The 19,025-nt window shown below is 37.2% G+C and overlaps 1 long non-coding RNA gene across 1 annotated transcript in view; it reads left to right on the top strand.

The window, feature by feature from the left end:
* LOC306889293 overlaps positions 1-19,025 on the top strand; it is a 38,560-nt gene that overhangs the window by 2,446 nt on the left and 17,089 nt on the right. The window contains exon 3 of the long non-coding RNA XR_013786190.1: positions 102-389. This is a non-coding gene — a long non-coding RNA (uncharacterized lncRNA). The remainder of the gene's footprint in view (positions 1-101; positions 390-19,025) is intronic.

Below are 19,025 nucleotides of genomic sequence, written 5' to 3'. Positions count from 1 at the left end.
AGCTGAAAACGACGAAATAAATACCTGCCTCTCTGACCGCCGGCCTCACCTCCTTTGCCTCTTCCCTTCCGCCCCGCTCGTCTGCGCTCGTGCGTTCTAAGGGAGGAGGCGACCGTTCTCTGTCTGCTTTTGTGTGGCTGTGCAGAAGTGCCGCGGTTGGGAGGAGGAGGCGGAGGGGAACAGCTGCTCCCCGCACAGAAGCCGGTTTCCAAGCCTGACGGGCAGCTAGAGGCAGTCAGCGCCGGGCCGTTTCCCCCGGGGGCCCTCGGGTTGGTTCTCCAGCCTCCACAGCTCTGATTGGGAGTATTTTACGGCAGCGCTGAAACACGAAATGGACCAGAACAAGTAGGATTCTTTTCCTTCCCAAAGGCCGGGCTCTTCTGTCCTCCGTGAGTACTATTCTTCTCCTAAAGTTGCGTGGACACAAAGGACTTTGCTTTCTTTTGAGCCGAAATCTGTGTTTGGTTGTTCTCTTTTGCCTAGCTGTAACTGTAGAGAAAATCGTCAGAAAGTGCTCTTTCCTCTGAGAAACAACTCGGGCAGTTTATCAGTCGCAATGAGCTGCAGGTTTTCGTGAAAAGAGAGCTTTGTGCTTTTGAATTGCAGCTGGGCTAAAGGGTCATGGCCAGAGGCATTGGTGCTGCGTGTGTGTGTGTGTGTGTATACACATACCAAATACGGATCCAATCTGATAAAAGCCTTTTTATTTGACTCTCTGAAAAGCTTTTGTTATTACTTTTTAGTTTTCGCAGGACTTTTAATGCATCTGAAAGTTATGGGACATGGCTCTTGCTTTGAACTTTTGGCAATGAAACTTTGCTGAAACTGTTGGAAAGACTATGCAGAGTTACACACCTCATATCTGCCGGGGATTGAGGTCTGTGCTGCTTTCACAAAGTATTTAAAGTATTTTTTTAACCATTATTTTGACAGACTCCTTTGCCAAAAGTAGCATTGCATTATGTAGCTTAAATATGTATTTTATCTGAATATATCTGTATAAAGGCCCACATTATCTTTTCTTCATCTAAGTAGCAAGTCGTTTTCATTAACATAGACTAAATGAATAAGCAATATTTATCTCAGTTGGACAATTGGAGTTTTATCGTCCTGATTTCCTTCAGTTATCTGAAGAAATTGAATTATTCACACTTCAGCTGTTTCTACGTGTTCATGTATTCAGGAACGCGACAATAGATTAAATCTTCTTTTCAGGCATTCAAATTAACTTAGCTAATAAAACCTGTGATCTAATGTTTTTCTTTTACTTAATGATTTCTGATCCATCTGATGCTAAAATAAATGTTTTGTTTGATTCTTGTTCAAATTTTTTATTTGCATGATTTTGTTGTTTAGACAGCGTGTTTGTCTGATGGGCTTACGCTTCAGCCGTTATTTTCAGGAGCTTGATTCTTATCAGATTTTTTTCTCTCATATAAAGCCTCGGTTCACCTTTTCTCTTGCCTCCTCTGATGACCTTGTGTCACAGGAACGAGATGTTTAGACTGGCATTATCGGACGGCTTTCTCCTCCAAAATGCTGTTTTAGAGGATGGCCAAGCGTAAATAAAGAGGGAATGCACAAAAGAAAAAAGAGGCTGCGAGAAAGATAAAAGAACAGCGTCTATTTAGCTCAGCTCGGGTTCTAGCGCCGACATTTTTCGTGTGAGGTGGGCTGCTGTAGTTTAGCTGTCAACAGCACAGAGAGGGTGAGAGAGAGAGGAATAGAGAGAGAGAGAGAGAGAGAGAGAGAGAGTGAATCTAGTTCTCTATTTTGGTTATGTAGGTCAGTATCCTCTAAAGTAGTAGAACTGCACACCTTCTTAATGAGGACTTTGTGGCAGATGAGATATTTTTGGCTCTCGCTGTTCTATATGAAAGTTTCTTCAGGGCACGTTAAATAAATGGCCAGGCCTTGTGTTCAAAAACAAAAAGATGTTGATCTGACACTGTTCAGATGTCTAGCTTGAATGCAGTGTAAGGGGCTTTTGGATAAAAGCATCAGCCAAATGGATCTTAATGCCTCTTTAACCTCGAAATGTTGGTTTGTTTTGAATTTCTACTGAGCACACGGAGCATGAGCCTGTGGCCCATATCTGTGATATTCAGCTCTTAGAAACCGTACTTTGTCAGGTTATTTATCCCATTGTAGTTGTGTTTCATTTTATATAGTAGAGGATATTTTTGCATGACTTGTGCCATTATAATAATTTTTAATAAGATGGCGTTGGTTTTATCTCCTTGAGAAAAGACAAAAATAACCATGCATGTCCTTTGTTGTCGTCTGTGTTTGGAAGCGGTCATTATTGTTGCTTCTTTACGTTCATCAGTGATACATATATATATATATACACATACATACATATACACATACATACATATACACATACATATACATATACATATACACATACATATACATATACACATACATATACATATACACATACACATACACATACACATACACATACACATACACATACACATACACATACACATACACATACACATACACATACACATACACATACACATACACATACACATACACATACACATACACATACACATACACATACACATACACATACACATACATATACATATACATATATATATATATTTATATATAATTAGGTGATGTAGAAACGGGGCCCATTCCTTCAACCCTGTTTAAACAGACCTCTAGCATGTTTTTGAGTAGTTCTGCGCTGAATGTTTGTGTAGCTCAAGGGGAGAATTGGTTCAGCCCCTAATGAGCAGCACTTCTCTTAACTTACAGTTTCAAAGAAAGGAAAAGGACATTGTGTGTGTGTGTCGGCTGCGGTTCTAACGGCCTGAAAGGTGGATGCGCACTTACTCTCAGGTGACAGGCAGAGCTGAGTGCCGAATGTGTTTAACTGCCTCACTGGCTATAAATTTGTCACACTGTCATTTGCTGGTTGCAAAGCAAAAACCGCAGTTTGTCACAGATCTTTATGAGCTGTGTGTTTCCAGGTGCTGTGTGGTCATATGGTGCTGGTGATCCGGAACTAGGCCTGAATAATGTTTTTCTAGATGTTGGGTTTAAGCAGAAGGTTTGTGTCTTTGACTGGCATGTTTTGAAGATAATTTCTGCCTGGCTCTTTGTAGATTGCGTTTATCAAATTTTCTGGATAAAAACGTTTTTTTGTAATTTTTGTCACAAGTTTAAAAAAATGGAGAATTTGTTTTTATATGTATCTTTTTTTTAATAACTTATGTCTGTTGTTGATACACAACATGTAAAATACTGGCTTATTTACTTAATATTTATTAAAGTAAATTCCGTTTAACAAAATAATCATTTTAAATAAGCAAAATCCTTTACATTATGAATTATTACATTTTGTGATTATCTTTTTATCCAGCGTATCCTGATTTAAGGCATTTTTACTATCCAACATAAATCCATGTCATTGTTTTTAGAAACATAAATCTTTCCCACTTTCCTTCAGGCTTCAATTTATTTGTTCAGACTCTGACACACCACAAATTATTATTATTTTCACTGTTGAGGGTTCCAATCCCTGTTTTAGTGTGATTTATAGAAAGACACACACACACACACACACACTCTCTCGTTTTGTTATCAAGAAATGGCACGAAGAAGCTTTCTCTTTCGCATTTTTTCATTCTCTCTTCCATACACACAATTGGTGTCCAAAGGAGGTGATGTCATGTCTGAAGTGAGACTGTGTGTATTTGCTCTGATCCATCACTTATTCAGAACCGTTGAATGGCTCGGGTCGCTCTGAAAGAGAACCAGTAAAACCTCTAAATTACCCAACAAATGAATAACTGAAAGTCCCATATTCTTAAATTTAACTTGAGCTTCTATAAAAACATGAACCTGGTAGTGTGTGGCTGCGCATGTGGCTTTATGCCTTTTCCTGGATGATTTATAAAAATGAAATTAAGTTCATGAAATACAAGTCAGTGGGGTTGAAAAAGAAAGGAAATAGAACGATATGAAAGAATGTCATAATAATCCTCAAAAGCTGTTTAAGGTGGAAATGGTTTTGCTTTCTCAGCTCGGTTTAATCTCGAACACTTAACTAATGTCAACATATTGAAAAGCAAAATATTTAATGGCAAAAAGGAAAATAGATATTAATGTCACCGGAAGATGTTTTTAAAAATTGCGTTTAAAGAATGTTTTCAATAAGGTTTCATTTGATTTTATGAATCTTTTGGGAAAATAAGTAATGTATCCTTTTCGGGGGGTTTTCTTATTTGCTTTTAATTTCCTGAAACCAGCTGCAACAAATCCTTTCATAAAAGGTTTGAGTGATGGTAATCTATTACTAAGAGCTTGAGTTTTGATACAGCTGGGAACTTGTGAAATCACAAAATATTACCTTTTCCTCATACACAAACAGATTGTGTTTGGTTTGGATTTAGTCCTCGTGTCCTCTTATTCATGTGACATCATTTCCTCATTGGTTGGTGTTTGGTTACGAGGCTTTGGGGTGAAACACTTGTTCCTGAAATCCTTGTTTTGTCCTGATTTACTAGTTTAATGTCCAGCGGTCTTTTGTTCTGTCCTCTCTGACCAGAGGTGGGACTTCATTAGGAAATGCTCTTCACCAGTGGCTTTTGACTGCTGTGTGAGGACTGGGGAGTATTTTCCACACAAAAGACAACCACAAACATTTAGTGTGAGACAAAGGCCGGTCTGAGGCTCTCAGTGAGAGGTTAAACTATCCTATTGTTTCCATGCAATTAAAAGATCACTGGTTTGTCCTGCTGTGTCATTAAGACTTGAGGATGAATGTCACAAAACCTGTCAAGGATATGTCGCTCATGCCTCAACCCAAAATCAAAGCGAGAATTAGAGAATGCATCATTACTGTGATGGAAATTATGATAATAATTATGTTATTTTATGGAAATTGTATGGAAATTATTTTAAGTATGTAGTGTTTGTTGTTTTGTTATTGATTATCACAGACTAAAATAATACAGAAATATTTTATTACAGAAATGAGCATCACCATAATGGGGATTACAAAAAAGTCAAATCATGATTTTTTTTTGGGTGAACTGTAATTCTCATATTTATTCTCATATACACAGTGCTGTAGGAGCTATAAACATCCTGCGGTTGTTGATTTTTATTTTGTTTTTTTTATGGAAAATGAAGTGCTTATTTTTATAGCCGTACAGTTAAAATCTTTGTCTTTTGGGCTGTCTTGCCTCTTTCTCTCACTCCTTCCCCCCCACTATTCAACTGTGTAAATAAAGCAAGTCATTTGAGCCGAACAATTTAACATGCTTACAGTGATGTAATATCCGCTAAATGTCAGGGATGTTTAGATTTGGATAAAAAAGGCAGACGCGGGGGAATGCATTTGTAAAGTGTGTATGTATGTGTTGGGCTAAAGCGCCCTTGAGAGGAGAGGCAGGTTTAGAGGCACTAAAGGGAGATGTGGGAAGTGGAAACTCAATAGCGGCCGGGGCTTCTGTTGCTATTGTGCTCATGAAGTCTCCAGCATCTGTAGACACCAGCCTGTGAAGTAATGAGTCGTCTGGGTTTATATTGACCGGTCTGGTGCGGTGACCATGGGGACGATTACATTTGCTATTGAGAGTGAAGGGATTACACATCTAAAATAATTGAAATGCAGGGAATGAATTGATGGAGGTTGAAAATGAGGCGGGCACTCTGCTAACTGGCCTACCTCCATCACACATTCTGCTTTTTATATGAACGTGACGTATCAAAAAAGTATGGTGGAGATTTTACTGTAGCTTTACATTGCTAGTTATTGTATGCTTTATTTTCTTAAATTTCAAATATAATAGCACATTTGTATAGCACATTTTGTTAAACGTGACCTGTCTGGCTCATATGTATGTATCTGATCCGAACTTTGAAAGCATTGTTCCCCAAAATACAAAATTCTGTTATAATTTACTCACCCCCTTGTAGTTTTATATAATATAATGACAGAAATATAGCTTTTGAAAATTGAAAAGTAACCATTTACTCTCATTGAAATCAAAAAATCGTTAACTTGGCCAATAACGTTAACTGATATTTAATTAACATTGGCAGATATACAGTATCTTAATATTAATATATAATTCCCTAAGACTAAAAAAAAGGCAATTACTTTACATTAGTTAACGATTCTTTAACCTTCAAACTTTCTGGTATATTTTTATTTGACAAACATATTATAGATGTTCTTCCAGAGCAACCCAGAACATTGTTCTTAATACCCAGATATCTAACAGGCCTCAAGACAGAAAGCAGTCTGATTCAAACAATATGGTTTTGTTCCGACAATTTACACTTTCAAAAATACTGTATCTACATAAACAATGTTTTGCTAATAGCAGTACAAGTAATTGATCATGACATAAAGACAGTACTGTACTGTAAAGAAGTTTAACCAGAGGAAATGATTTATGATTTATCGGCTATAATGTATCGGCCAAAACTGTTTACCGATAACATTAAAAATGACCATTTATCGGATGATACCGATAATTTCATGTGCATCCCTAGAAAAAACAGCTTAGACATTCTACTTTTTAAACCTTTTTGTTAACCTACCTTTTTGGTGCACTATCCCTTTAAAGAATCTCAGGCTCTGCATCTAAGCAAAATTTGATTCCTCCAGAAAAAAAGTTCCCAGTTTGCTAGAGCAACGTGACATTTAGACTTTCTCTGAGCGTAGGAATCCGATCCGGGCCGGCCCTTCGGGGATCAGGGTTGGGTCTCTGTTAAGGGGCTGTGTGATTGGTTTCACTTACGGCCATGCAGAGACGCAAACATATGACTAAAAGCTCTGGATGGGTCCGCCAGACCAGAGGGTGAGTGCTACGCTGCCGGAGGGTTCTGAAGTCTAAACCATGCAGCCGTCTGCTAGCAGTCGAGCGTGCTGAACTCTGTGCCCTGGTGTCAGAGAGAAGAGGGAGGTGGGATGCTTTGGTCGAAGTCCCCAGACCACACTGTAACAAGATCAGACCTTAATGGTGGTCGGGGTATATTTGAGCTCTGGTCCGTATTGGCTATATCTAGAGTGTCAGTTGCATAAGTCACGGCTTTGGGGTGGCAGCGGTTCGAGTGTATCTTTAGAATAAATAATCCCTGGTTTCATATTGTTATTTTTTATTTGCATGTCCGTGGCGTGTCGGATCTGTTCCATCTCAAGGTCAATGGAAGTTTTAATGGGGACAGAAAATGCAGATTTCTCTTTTGTTAAGTTTCTTGGGTTCAGTCTCCTTTTTACGATTCTCTTGACCACGAACCAGGATTTGAGTTCCCTTTCGTTTATTCAATTCGACGTGCTGTGTATTTTGGAGTTCTTGATTTAATCTTAGGTTGTTTGGTTTGGTTTGCCAGCTATTTCAGATCAAATGAAATAATTCTAGGTTTATTTTGTCTGTGATCTGTTTAAAGTTCTGGAAGACAGGCAAGATGCTAGTTTTTTAAAGCATCTGTTTGATTGTTTAAAGGTGTATGAATACATAAGCCTGCATCAGAAAATATTTAGGCTTAATATGAGTGGACAAGCTGATTTCAAGGTTATGTGCACATCCACACAATAGAAGTGAATGGGCCCAGTGCTGTTCACTTACCAACTTCAAAACATCAAAATATCTTCTTTTGTGTCATAAAGGTTTAAAATTTAAATAGAAATGATGACAGAATTTTCATTTTTCACTATTATTAATATAAATAATTGTAATATAATGATTAATATCCTTAATTAATCCTTGGTTTTATTAATCAATAATTATTTTACAAATGTACTCCTGAATGAATGCAGCTGCTAAACATCGATGTGTCAACACACCCAGATACAAAATATTTTCAAACCCGATGACATCTAGAACTGAATATATAAACTGGACCCACGCTCACGTCCTGTTTGATTCAGTTTTATGATTTGTGTGTGTATGTAGCGGAGTGTGTTTCTCACCTCAGTGGCTGTTATACTTTCAAGCTCATTTCTATGTGTTCTTGTTCAAAATGACCTATCTCATCTGTTTATAATCTATTCCCATGCTTTCCGAGTTTATAGGTGTCACCATGGCGTCACAGGAAATGTGTATTCTGTGTAAGCCGTATGCGTCTACCAGACCAGATCTGGGCGAGGGACCAAAGTGGCGCAGGCTGTGTAGGTTTGTGATCACGCATGCGTGTGTTAGCGAAGCGTGTGTCTGCATGTGTGTTTGGGTTTGACAAGCTGCTCTGTTTGACATTGGGGTTGACCCTTGAATGTATGTGTGTGTCAGGCTTGCATATGGCAGAGATGCTGGTTAAGGAAGGAGATGCAGTGGGTCTATTCTGTAAGAAGAGGGTCGTTTTTTTGTTTCGTTCTCAGCCCCTCTGTTGACTTCCATGCTGACAGGATCTTGCACTCTCAGGCGCTGATATTATGAAGCATTCAGATGGTAATTTGCCCTGGGGGGGGCAGATTCTCACACAAACTTGATTTGTCCGTGAATAGCAGCTTGTGTTTGCTCTGACCTCTCCACTGCCCAGAGACACCAACCATACAGATTCCCAACACACACACACACACACACACTCTCTGTATCTCTCTCGCTCTCTCTTTCACACACACAGCTTTACAGTCTGGGAGAAAGAGTCCGTGTCTCTTATATAATATGTCTTTCATTGTCTTTTTCCCCAGGTCTTTTTTAAACTGATTCCCACAGCTGTATTTTCAACTTTTTATATTCCAGCTGATAAATCGTTACATATTTATTTCTCGTCATTTAAGTTGAAATTGTAGTTTCTTTATAATGACCCCTTATGCTACTTTACAGTAAGAAATTAGATAATTAACAATAAAGTGTACCTACAATTTAGTTGAATAAAATACAATAAGATGAAATGTAAATATCTTATACATTTGTTTCTTATAATAAGAGATTTTTATGGCTTTTTGTTTGGTGTTTTTTTCTAATATTGTTTTAAGTGACAATATAATTTTAATATACTTTTATAGTTATATTATTCCGAACACATTCGTTACACGAGATGCATAAGAAATACATTTTATTTTTTGGGCAGGTTCTGTTTGTGCCTCAGGCTTAGTAAAGTGTTTTAGAATCTAAAATGTGGCCTCAGGCTATTTTTTTCTTTTTCAGAATAATAACATTTGTCCTGCATGAAACTGCCCTCCGATCGGTTCTGGTCTGCCACGTCACATTATGCAGCCTGATTATGTGTTAATCAGAGACCTCCAACACACACACACACACACACACACACAACATTTCCATACTTTTTACTTATGTTCCCTTTTACCTTTTAGTATGTGATTGTTTGTTTGGTTTGTAAATTAGTTTCTTTCAAAACTTAAAATTTATGAATATAACATTTTATGCTTAATAACAACAGTGATGCATTTGAAAACATCTCTGTTATCAGCAAACACATTTATTTCATGCTTATTGTCTTTTTTGTGCAAGTCATAAATGTTACATTATCTGTGTTCTAATTTTTGTATGTCTGACAGTGCCATATTTTGTTCAATTGTACCTTTTAATTCTCATTCATTTAGCTTGAAAAAATCTAAACCATTTTTGTAATTTAGTCATTAAGTATGTAATGTAGGCATTTTATAATTTAGTTTTCATAACGCAGCTAATCCCAGACCTCTCTTAGTTTGTCTGTGCACTTGCCAAGGGCTGCAGATGGTCAGAACTGCAGATTATCCTAAATTATCAACTCATTTTTCTGACTGCAGGAGATTGTCTTGACCTTTCTGCAGTTATATTCCGAGACGCCCTGTCCGAGCTAAATTAACCAGACAGGTGAAGTCACCGGAATTCCCCTTTAAATATGACCGTGACATCAGAGGATGTCTGGTCTGTGTCTTTGAGATTTTTAAAGGGGACGTGTCGTAATTTCTCCATTTAAAAAATGCAATTCGTATGGCATTTAGATTTGAACAGTCTGATGTACAAAGATGTTTGTGTGTATCTCAAGGGACAGACCTGTGCTACAGCATCACTCTTTCCTAAAAATGTGTGTGTTTAGACGCTCCAGGAGCTGTAACACCCTGCCGTCTTAAAAGGAAGCGTTTACGGGTCTGCACATAATTATACGATCCTTGTGCTGTGATTATAGTGCTGGTCTGTTCCTGTTGAGCTGATCTGAAATCAGGAAGGTCGGGGTTTATAGGAGTTTAACATCTCTGTGTGTTTGCATTACATGCTATGGTTTGTGGGATGGAAGGTCTTCGTAATTATTTTTTGTATTGAACTCACATAGTTTTTAAATCGTATTCATTTGAAGATGCTTGAAGGTTGAATTTGTGCCCGTCGGGTGCTTAAAAGCACTTGCAAAATTGATGGCGGTAATGGGCAATAAGCTGCGTTAATTACCTTTTGTGTGTCGAGTTAACAATACGGCTGATACATATAAATAACAATGCGTCTGTTGCGGTATTGTCTGAAAGCAGGTGAATGTACGTTTGGCCTATAGGGGGTGGGTGGAGTTCTAAATGTCAATGACAGAGCTATTAAAGGGAATGAGACACCCTATCCTACCCAAACAGTCAGAGGGTCTTGTGGATGTGTACATGGCTTTCAAGCAGTGATCAGATAATTATCTATTCTTTTCCTGTTTGCGTTTCTGACACATTTTATTTTAACAACATAAATAGTGGGACACTATATGTAATTTGTCACGGTTTATTTCAGCAGGCAGCTAAAGGCACACGTTGAGAACCAAAGGGAACCTGCAGGTCTCTCAATGATTGTTAGGTTTCCTATAAATGTCTCATTTTGACTGTATGTCCTCGTCTGTCTCATTGCCCCATTTTATCAGTTTTGTCCTGGTGTCACTCAGGTATGGCACAGATGAGATAGGTAATTGACAGCCCATATAAAATGTCGATCAGAATTTAGACTGGGAACTATTTTGTGATTTGAAGAAAAGCAGATGGATTTAGTTGCAAATGTACATATGTTATGGATTTGCATAAAATATTTCATCTTCTATAAATCAGCAATTCATCTTCACCAGACTTTTATATACTGGAATAACACACAAATAAAAATCAAGATTTTATGTGTTTGTGGATTATAGCTGTGAATAGCCTGAGCGTTAGTTGTCATGTGTGTGTGTGTATCCGTGTGGTCCATCCATGTGGTTATCTGGAAAAGATTTAACTCTCTGTTCACGCTGTCTCAGTGTGTTTTCTGCTTCTCGTCCCACCCAGGTGGATCTCTGCATGTGGTCGTCATGATCACCTCATGTATTTCTCACAAACTAGCAGCATTCTGCGCTTATAGACTTCTCGGCTCTTCTAATTATTTCTATAATTTTCTTAATAGCATCAATTGTGCAGATGGAAATAAATAAAAAATGAACAAAGCTGTGGAGCACTTCATCAGAAAATTAACACAATTAATTTGAAATGAGAAAATGTTTGCATTTTTTACATAAAAAATATGTGTTTAAGAATTTGCTCTATATTAAGAGTAAGAGTAAATATTTGTATGTATATATTTTATATATTAAATGCTTTATATATTTATAAAAAAAATGAAGTGTTTCATCCCTGTAATTAAATTTCAAACATATAGATGCTAGTGAACTTTATGTGCTTTTAATAATTAGAAGTTATTATAAATTAATCTATTTACTACAAAAAATTAATACAGCTATTAATTCGATGTAATATTAGATTTTTATAAATCATAAATGATATTAGTTGTATTATGATTGTTTTTGTTTAATTATAAGGAAATAAAATAAACGTTTTTCATTGGTATTGCATTAGGATGACATTAAAATAATATTGTTACCTTTTATTCTATAAATTGAACTACACAAAAATATTTTTGTAAAGTATTTGCAAACAATAGTTATTATATACAAAATACAAATATAAAATTATTATTATTTAAACAAATGATAATTAATGTTGATAATTCAATTGGAAATTCATATTTGCAAGTCTGTGTGAAATAATTGTTCTGCAAAGAAAGCTTTGTAATCCTTTTTAAAACCAGTCAGAATTGGCGAAATCCTTCTCAACCTTTTAATAAATAACCCCTTTGAAAGATCGAGCTGCTGATCTGAAAGAGCATATTTCTATTGTAATTCTGCTCATTTCTGTGAACTGCGGTAAATTCCCCTGCTCTTTATTTTGAGAGACTGTCTCTTCCTACATCTCTTTTTCTTTCTTCTACTTTCACGCTGTTGAATTTCTGTGTCCTGACAACAATGACATTGTCTTCTCACTTGGCTGGTCCCTTTACTTCCCTTGCCTTTGAATTTGCTCTTTTTGTGCTGTGGTTTTGTCCATCCTCGATGTCTCTGCGTCAGATGGATGGCGAGTCTCTCTCTGTTCTTATTTAAATGATGCAGAGACAGAGACACTGATCTCTGCTTTAAAAAACCTGCATTTCACTGTTGAGTTTTCTGATTTTTGAGAGCTAAAATTATATATTCACAAAAATCATTTAATGACATTTAATGCATGTGTGTTCAAATACATATTTTTTCTTTGATATAAAAAGAAAAACTTATATTGCTTAATGAGACAGTTAAATTCAGAAAATGATCAATCCCTCACTTTAGGTTTAAAGATTGAGAAGAAGTATTTTGGAGTTTAAAAGTTAGAAAATTGTGGTAATTGTATATTTAACATCATATTGACTTTTGCATGGTGTGTTAAAGATAAAAAATGTCTGGTGTTTGTTCTTTTTTGTTTAGTATTGGATTCTCATTTAAATGTAATTTATAAAAATATTGTCTAGATACTTACTTGTTTGTGTGTGTACCAGAAACCTGTAGTCATTCGAAGCATGTGAGACATGATTTAGAAGTGGAAAACATTTAAATCCAGCCTGTTCACAAGTTAACAAATGCAGACTCTCCATATTACCACAAAGATAATACAATATTAATAGTAAAAAGGACAAAAAATTATTCATTTTAAGTGCATCAAAAACAAAAAAGAAGAAAAATGTGTTCCTTAGTCATTAGTCCTAATGCATCTGTAAAGTTCAGTGTAAATAAAGAAAAAATCTAAAGGTAATTGAAAGTAAAAGGTTAATACACCTAATATAAACATTAATACTTAAAGATAAGCGTTATTTAATTACATAGAAAATTACGTTAAGTGGATGGTATTGTGAACTTTAAAACCTTAAATTCACTCTTACCTCATTTCATTTTCATGCTGTTTTTATTGCCTTATTACTCAAATAAAAAATATTTATAAATGCTACATTTAGATTTAGTATAAACAATATCAAAATCAAAATCGAAATTTCTTTATTAAAATGAGTGATTGCAAATATCCAATAAAATACATCGCAGAAAAATGTCTGATCATTAATTGAAATTAGAAATGAGGAACAGTCGACTCCGACCAGAGCAAAAAAAAAATGCTGGCTAAGCTATCTGTTTCACACACGCACCGACAGAAGGTTCGATATGCATTCGATCGATGAATGAAAAGGCACAATGGCAAAATCGGACGGGCTTCTTTTCAAATCCACGTCCCCAGTGTTTCCCGCAGTCTGCAGTTCCACGGCAGAGAGCAGGGGTTATATCAAGGCTGCTCTCTGGACCGTGCAAAAGAGTCTAGACCAATGACCTGCTGAATAGCTCCCTTTGAAGAGCACGCAAGTTCGGTCAGGATGAAGAGAAATTGAGGCGGACCCTCTTTTGAGTGCGGAGCAGCCCGTGGCCGCTGGGAGGTAAGGGGCAGGGGAGAGCCAGAGCATCTGCTTCCATGGTTACTGGCCGGGCATGGAGACCCCGCTATTGTGGAGAATCCGTTCTCATGCTCCCAAGAAGGAAATGTCACGCATTTTAAGAGCGGCCGGTCCGGGACGCTCTCTTCATCAGCCAGACGCTTCTTCTTTCCGAAATGGTAGCACATGGCGGTATAGAAGAAGCAAAAAGTGTGTGTGTGTGGCACGGTGTGCGGAGAGAAAGATGTTGTCACATGTTCCGAAAGTCAAAATCTTATTTCGGAGTAAGATATGCGAAGCGAGATTTGTGTCTGGGGGTGGTCGAGAGGCGGTGGGGGGGATTTTTTTTGCTTTTGCCTCATGTTGTGATGACGGATCAGCCTGGAAAGGGCCAAAGGTCAAGGTTTATACTGCGTAGTCAGAGTCTTTTGTTGGTAGCATGGATGTCGTATTTATGTAATTTGGTTTCATTGCAGATTGCTTGTACTTGGAGGAATTTAACTGTGTAATGATACCTTTTTAAAAAAAACGTTTGATAAAATAGTTTTTGTTTAGAATGTTATAAACAAAGTGTTATGTTTATGCACAAAATTCTTTGGGCGTTGTAAAGGCAGGAAGATGTATATGATAATGATGGCTGTCGGGTGGATGCGGATGCTGTTGGCTTTGGTGTTTGTCTTTCTGTGGGGGTTGTGGTGGAACGCTGAATTTGGCCGTGCAGATGACGCCTGCCCTCCCATTGAGAACACAGTGGGGCCAGATGGCAGCGGTCTACCGAGGGTTCAGGAATAGGATTTTGCCGGGGGATCGTGGGAAAGTTTTTGGCTGAGTTCACCTGCTCAAAGAACAGCCTCAGGATTAAAACCAGCCAAGATTTAGAAAGGTATCCTGAACACAAATAAAGCATCAGAGTCCATTTAGAATTATGTAACCTGGATTTTTTTGTATGAAAACGTGAAAAGACTCTGAAAAGGCTTCATTTGTTATTGTTTATTTGACTAACCTAATTCAATTTTGTTGCATTAGAGTTTGCCATTACTTCAGCTTATACTGTAGGTGTTGATTACCTTTTTTCTCTTTTTTTAAATACTAGTGTGTTTGTACCCTAAGGAAAGATGTTGTATAATTCAGGCATAAATTAGGTGTTGTATGCTGTATAATAAGGACGTACGCCCCAACCCCCATCTTGCTGTCTTTCTCTATCTTTCAGCTTGGTTATTTTTATTTTATTTTAAATCATAAAATAATTTATGTATAGATTAATATTAGAAACTTAAAAAAATCGGAAATCGAATCAATGAAGGATTTTGGGGGATTTTAGAACGTAAGAGGAAAGAATTAAATCATTTAAGGTTTAAACATTGCATGCTGTGATGTAATTCTTTTTTTTCTTTTTTCCCTCCCTCTCCCACTAAGTAATGACAACAATGCACCTACCTACAAGACACCAGTGTGTTTTATTTATTGGAAACTTATTTATCCATAATTATTAGAAGAAACAAGTTTATAAATAAATATACCAGAATAAACACGTTTTTCTGATATGTAACATGGTTCCTTATCTAGGCTGTTTGTAGTTGCCAAGCAACAGCGAATTGGTATATGTAAAGTAAAGGAACAGCAGTTTTCTTCTCCCACCTCAATTCTGAAATTAAGCATCTGATTAATAGCATAATGGATTGGGGTTGTTGTCAAAAGCATGGTTAAATATTCAATCATATTGAAAAGTTCATGTTGTGTTGTGGCTGGAGATGTTGTGAATGTCATTAGACTGCACAGATGAGAGCTCGTCTTGTGTTCGTTTCAGCGATTTCTGCAGCGGTTCCTCATCGTGAGAGGTGGATCCTGGCATGGGATCAGGAATTTAGGCCAAAAGGGATTGGAGGTGAAGACAGAGAGCGCTCTGTTAGCAGAACCACGTGAGGACACTCATCTTTGTGCGTTTCATCCAAGTCCCTAATGTTTCGTAGAAGCAGCTGAACGCTGGAGCCGTGATGGGGCGTTAGCTTGCTGACAGGATGGGGGCATCGTGGGTCAAACCCGAGACCTCAAGCAGCTGAGAGATCAAACCCACCCACACAATCCTGAGTAATGATATACCGCTCGACTAAGTCTTTGAATTTTGTTAATGTTTTAGAAACCTCTCTTGACTTATGTCATACACCCATTAGATTTGTTTGGCTGCAGTTGAGGATTGCGTTCTGGTTTTTACCCTTAAGCCATTTGATTTTTGTTGTTGTTGACAGACATAAGTCATCTGTAGTGGAGTGTGGAAAGTTTTTGTTTGGAAGTAGGAGCTTTTTTCTTCCTTCTCTTTAAATCTGGTATGCTCTTGTAGGAACCCTGTCTGCACCAAAGTCCAAGACGTCCCAACAGAATCAAACTCAGGATTTGATTTGACAAGTGAAGGCGTTTATCTTGACAGCCCCAAGTTTTCAACACTCAATCATGTTGCATGCGAATGCATGTCTGTGTCGATCAGTTGTAGCTTTGATACAAAAGACAGAGCTTCCTTGCACAACAACGGATTATTGTGTTTTGATTTGGAGCATTGAGAATCCGTAAGTGTCTCAGCTCTTGGGACGGGGACCTATTGCAATGGCGTGTAACTCCTTTAGGATCATTGTCCTCAACAAAATGGCCCCCCGGGGCATGTGACACTTTTCTCAAAGGCATCTTGTGAGGGGTTTAACGGGTTAATGGCAAACAAAAGTAACTGAGAACATGTACCTTAGCAGGGGGCCCTGTGGAAACTCCAGGCAGCCATAATCTCAAACCAGTCACTTCCTGATTGCTTTACCTAGAATCAAGTCTGTAATGGGGCTTCATTTAAGATGGCAGCCACATGTTGAATCAGAAGGATATTGATGTGTGCAAGAAATATATATTTTTTATTTGTTTGTAGTTCTAAGCAAGAGAGAAAAAATATCCTAATATATTTGCTAAAAGTCGTTCAATTACATCAGTTTTGAAGGTCGTTTGGCAAAAGATTCGACAGCAGAATTGCTAAACATGCTAGCTGGTAGATGCTGTTGTATATTTCACTGCTGTCTTCTTGAAACCTTCATATTTCAATCAGTAAAATTCATCAAAGATCAGAAGCATAATTTGACTCAATTGTTGGGCTTGAATTGGTCCACCACGACAAAGTTTACTATATCCTACAGTCCTGAAGTTGAGTTAAAGTTCATATAAAATACATGAATTTTAATCATAAATCATTATTATTAGTCACCCTTTATGTTTTTCATGGGGTTTTACAAATATCTAACCAATAATAAGTATTAAAAAGTTTTTGTCAATTTGTCAATCCTAATTTTCTGAAAATCTGAGGTTTCAGAAGGACAGCGACAATATATGGTAGAGGCCAAATGTTTTTTGAAGTGCATATTTTTACATATTGGTGTCCCATCAAGTTAGATTAAATCATAAGAATATTAGGTATATGGTGCAAAATGAAAAAGTTGTGGTATGAGGGTTTTGAGGTTTTTGTTGGACAAAATTAATTGTTAAAAAGACAACTACATCATGGCAAGGAAATTGGGTTTATTCGAATGTACGAGAAAACATAAACGCATAAAAAAACATAGAAATATGACATATGTGGTGCAAAATGGACAAAACACTAACATTTAAGGTATTTCATGGGCAAAATTATTTGGCAAAAAGGCAGCTTTAGCATTAGCACCATAGAAGGAAAATAAAGGGTATTTATTAATATTTTGTTGATCTTCTCTTGTAGTAATATTTTCTAGCCAATAACTTGCTACAATAATATTATTTCATGCATTGTGTGTAAATTGTTTGCTAAGCCTCCTTCCGTTTTTACTCGTTTTTACTTGTAAATAGTTTTACAAACTATGCCACAAACACGGAAAACTTTGAATAAAATAAATTTTTCAAAGTTGGCCGTCACTTTTGGCAACGACTATATGTACTATATAACTTTACTATATTATAAATATATGCTGTACTAAGGAACAGTTTATTTTAACAGGTCTCAACTGCATGTTATTTGCTCGTTTGCATTAAGGAGACAATGTTGATTGGCTTTTGTCTGTTTGCTTAACTCTTTGATTTATTGTGAACCTGCCATGATGTATTTCAGTTTTCTTGTTCACATTTATCTCTCACCTTTACTAAATGTAATAATCGTCAATAAGATGTCACTGTTATAATCAATATTCCAATGCTTCCAGATTCTGTTAGTTATTAAAGAGAGAAATGGGTTTACTCTTTGTATGCAGATCAGAGCTCGGTCGTACTCTCTTTGTGCACTCAGAGGTGGCGGGTTTGCGTCGCACAGAAATGCTAAACAATTTTGGTTCAGCAGTTTCCTGCGGGGTGCAGGGGTGAATCATAATTACGCCTTTCGATATCGTTCCTGCTGTGCCCTTACAGCCTTCTGCTGAATCAACAATGATTCAGGCAGCATGCAGAAAGGCCATGATTTCCATGGTTAATGCTTTTTATCATGGCTGCCAAAAAATGACTTTAAAACAGTAGCGATTTTGTGTGTGTGTACGCCTTGAGTCTATATTACTCTGCTATCTGTATAATTATATGAATTATCCCCGGTTGCGTAAATTTCTTTGGCTAACATCACCTCAAGTTCAGAAGAATAAACTTTGTGGCTCTAGATGTTTAAGATGTTAGAGTCCAGGACTTACAACATCTTAAAGGAATTTGATATTCTCGATTGTACAGGTGGTTCTTTTCTGGCCCCTGTAATTGAATATGATTGCTTCAAATGAGCCTGAAATGTGTATTTTAGGTGTGTAATTGTGTCTAAAAGCTTAAACACATTTGAGCAATGTCTGAGGTCTGCTGTCCCCGTCTGCTGCGTATTTTCTAAGACAACAAAAGACCAAGGGAAAATCTGAAAGGAAGCATTCAGAGGAGACAGGAAGTCCCATAATGAGCTCTAGCACCTCGCCGGAGAACCGAAAATGAATTTGTGTTGAGACAGGTTAAAACAACCAACTAATTCCCCAGCGCTGTCACATTATGACGGTGGAAACATTTATTAAATAATGAGCAAACGATCTCTCTTGCGGTTTTCTGACACATTAAGAACACTGGTTTCAATTATTTCTTGATAAGGAAAAGCCACAGCACCAAAATAATTTTATTTTCTTATTGAATTAGCCTAGCTGGTCGCATGCATTGACAAACGTACAGTCTAAATCTGAATCTGAATCGATCATTACTCTAAAATTCCCTTATATAGAGACGGATTAGCAGTATCCTTTGCATCTCAGTCCTGGTTCCTTCAGTCCTGAAATGCAACGCTTTTTTTCCTCCGGATCTTTACCTGAG

Source organism: Barbatula barbatula (genome assembly GCF_947034865.1).
Source record: "Barbatula barbatula genome assembly, chromosome: 24".
Taxonomy (NCBI): domain Eukaryota; kingdom Metazoa; phylum Chordata; class Actinopteri; order Cypriniformes; family Nemacheilidae; genus Barbatula; species Barbatula barbatula.
This window is presented reverse-complemented; position numbering and strand designations above follow the sequence as displayed.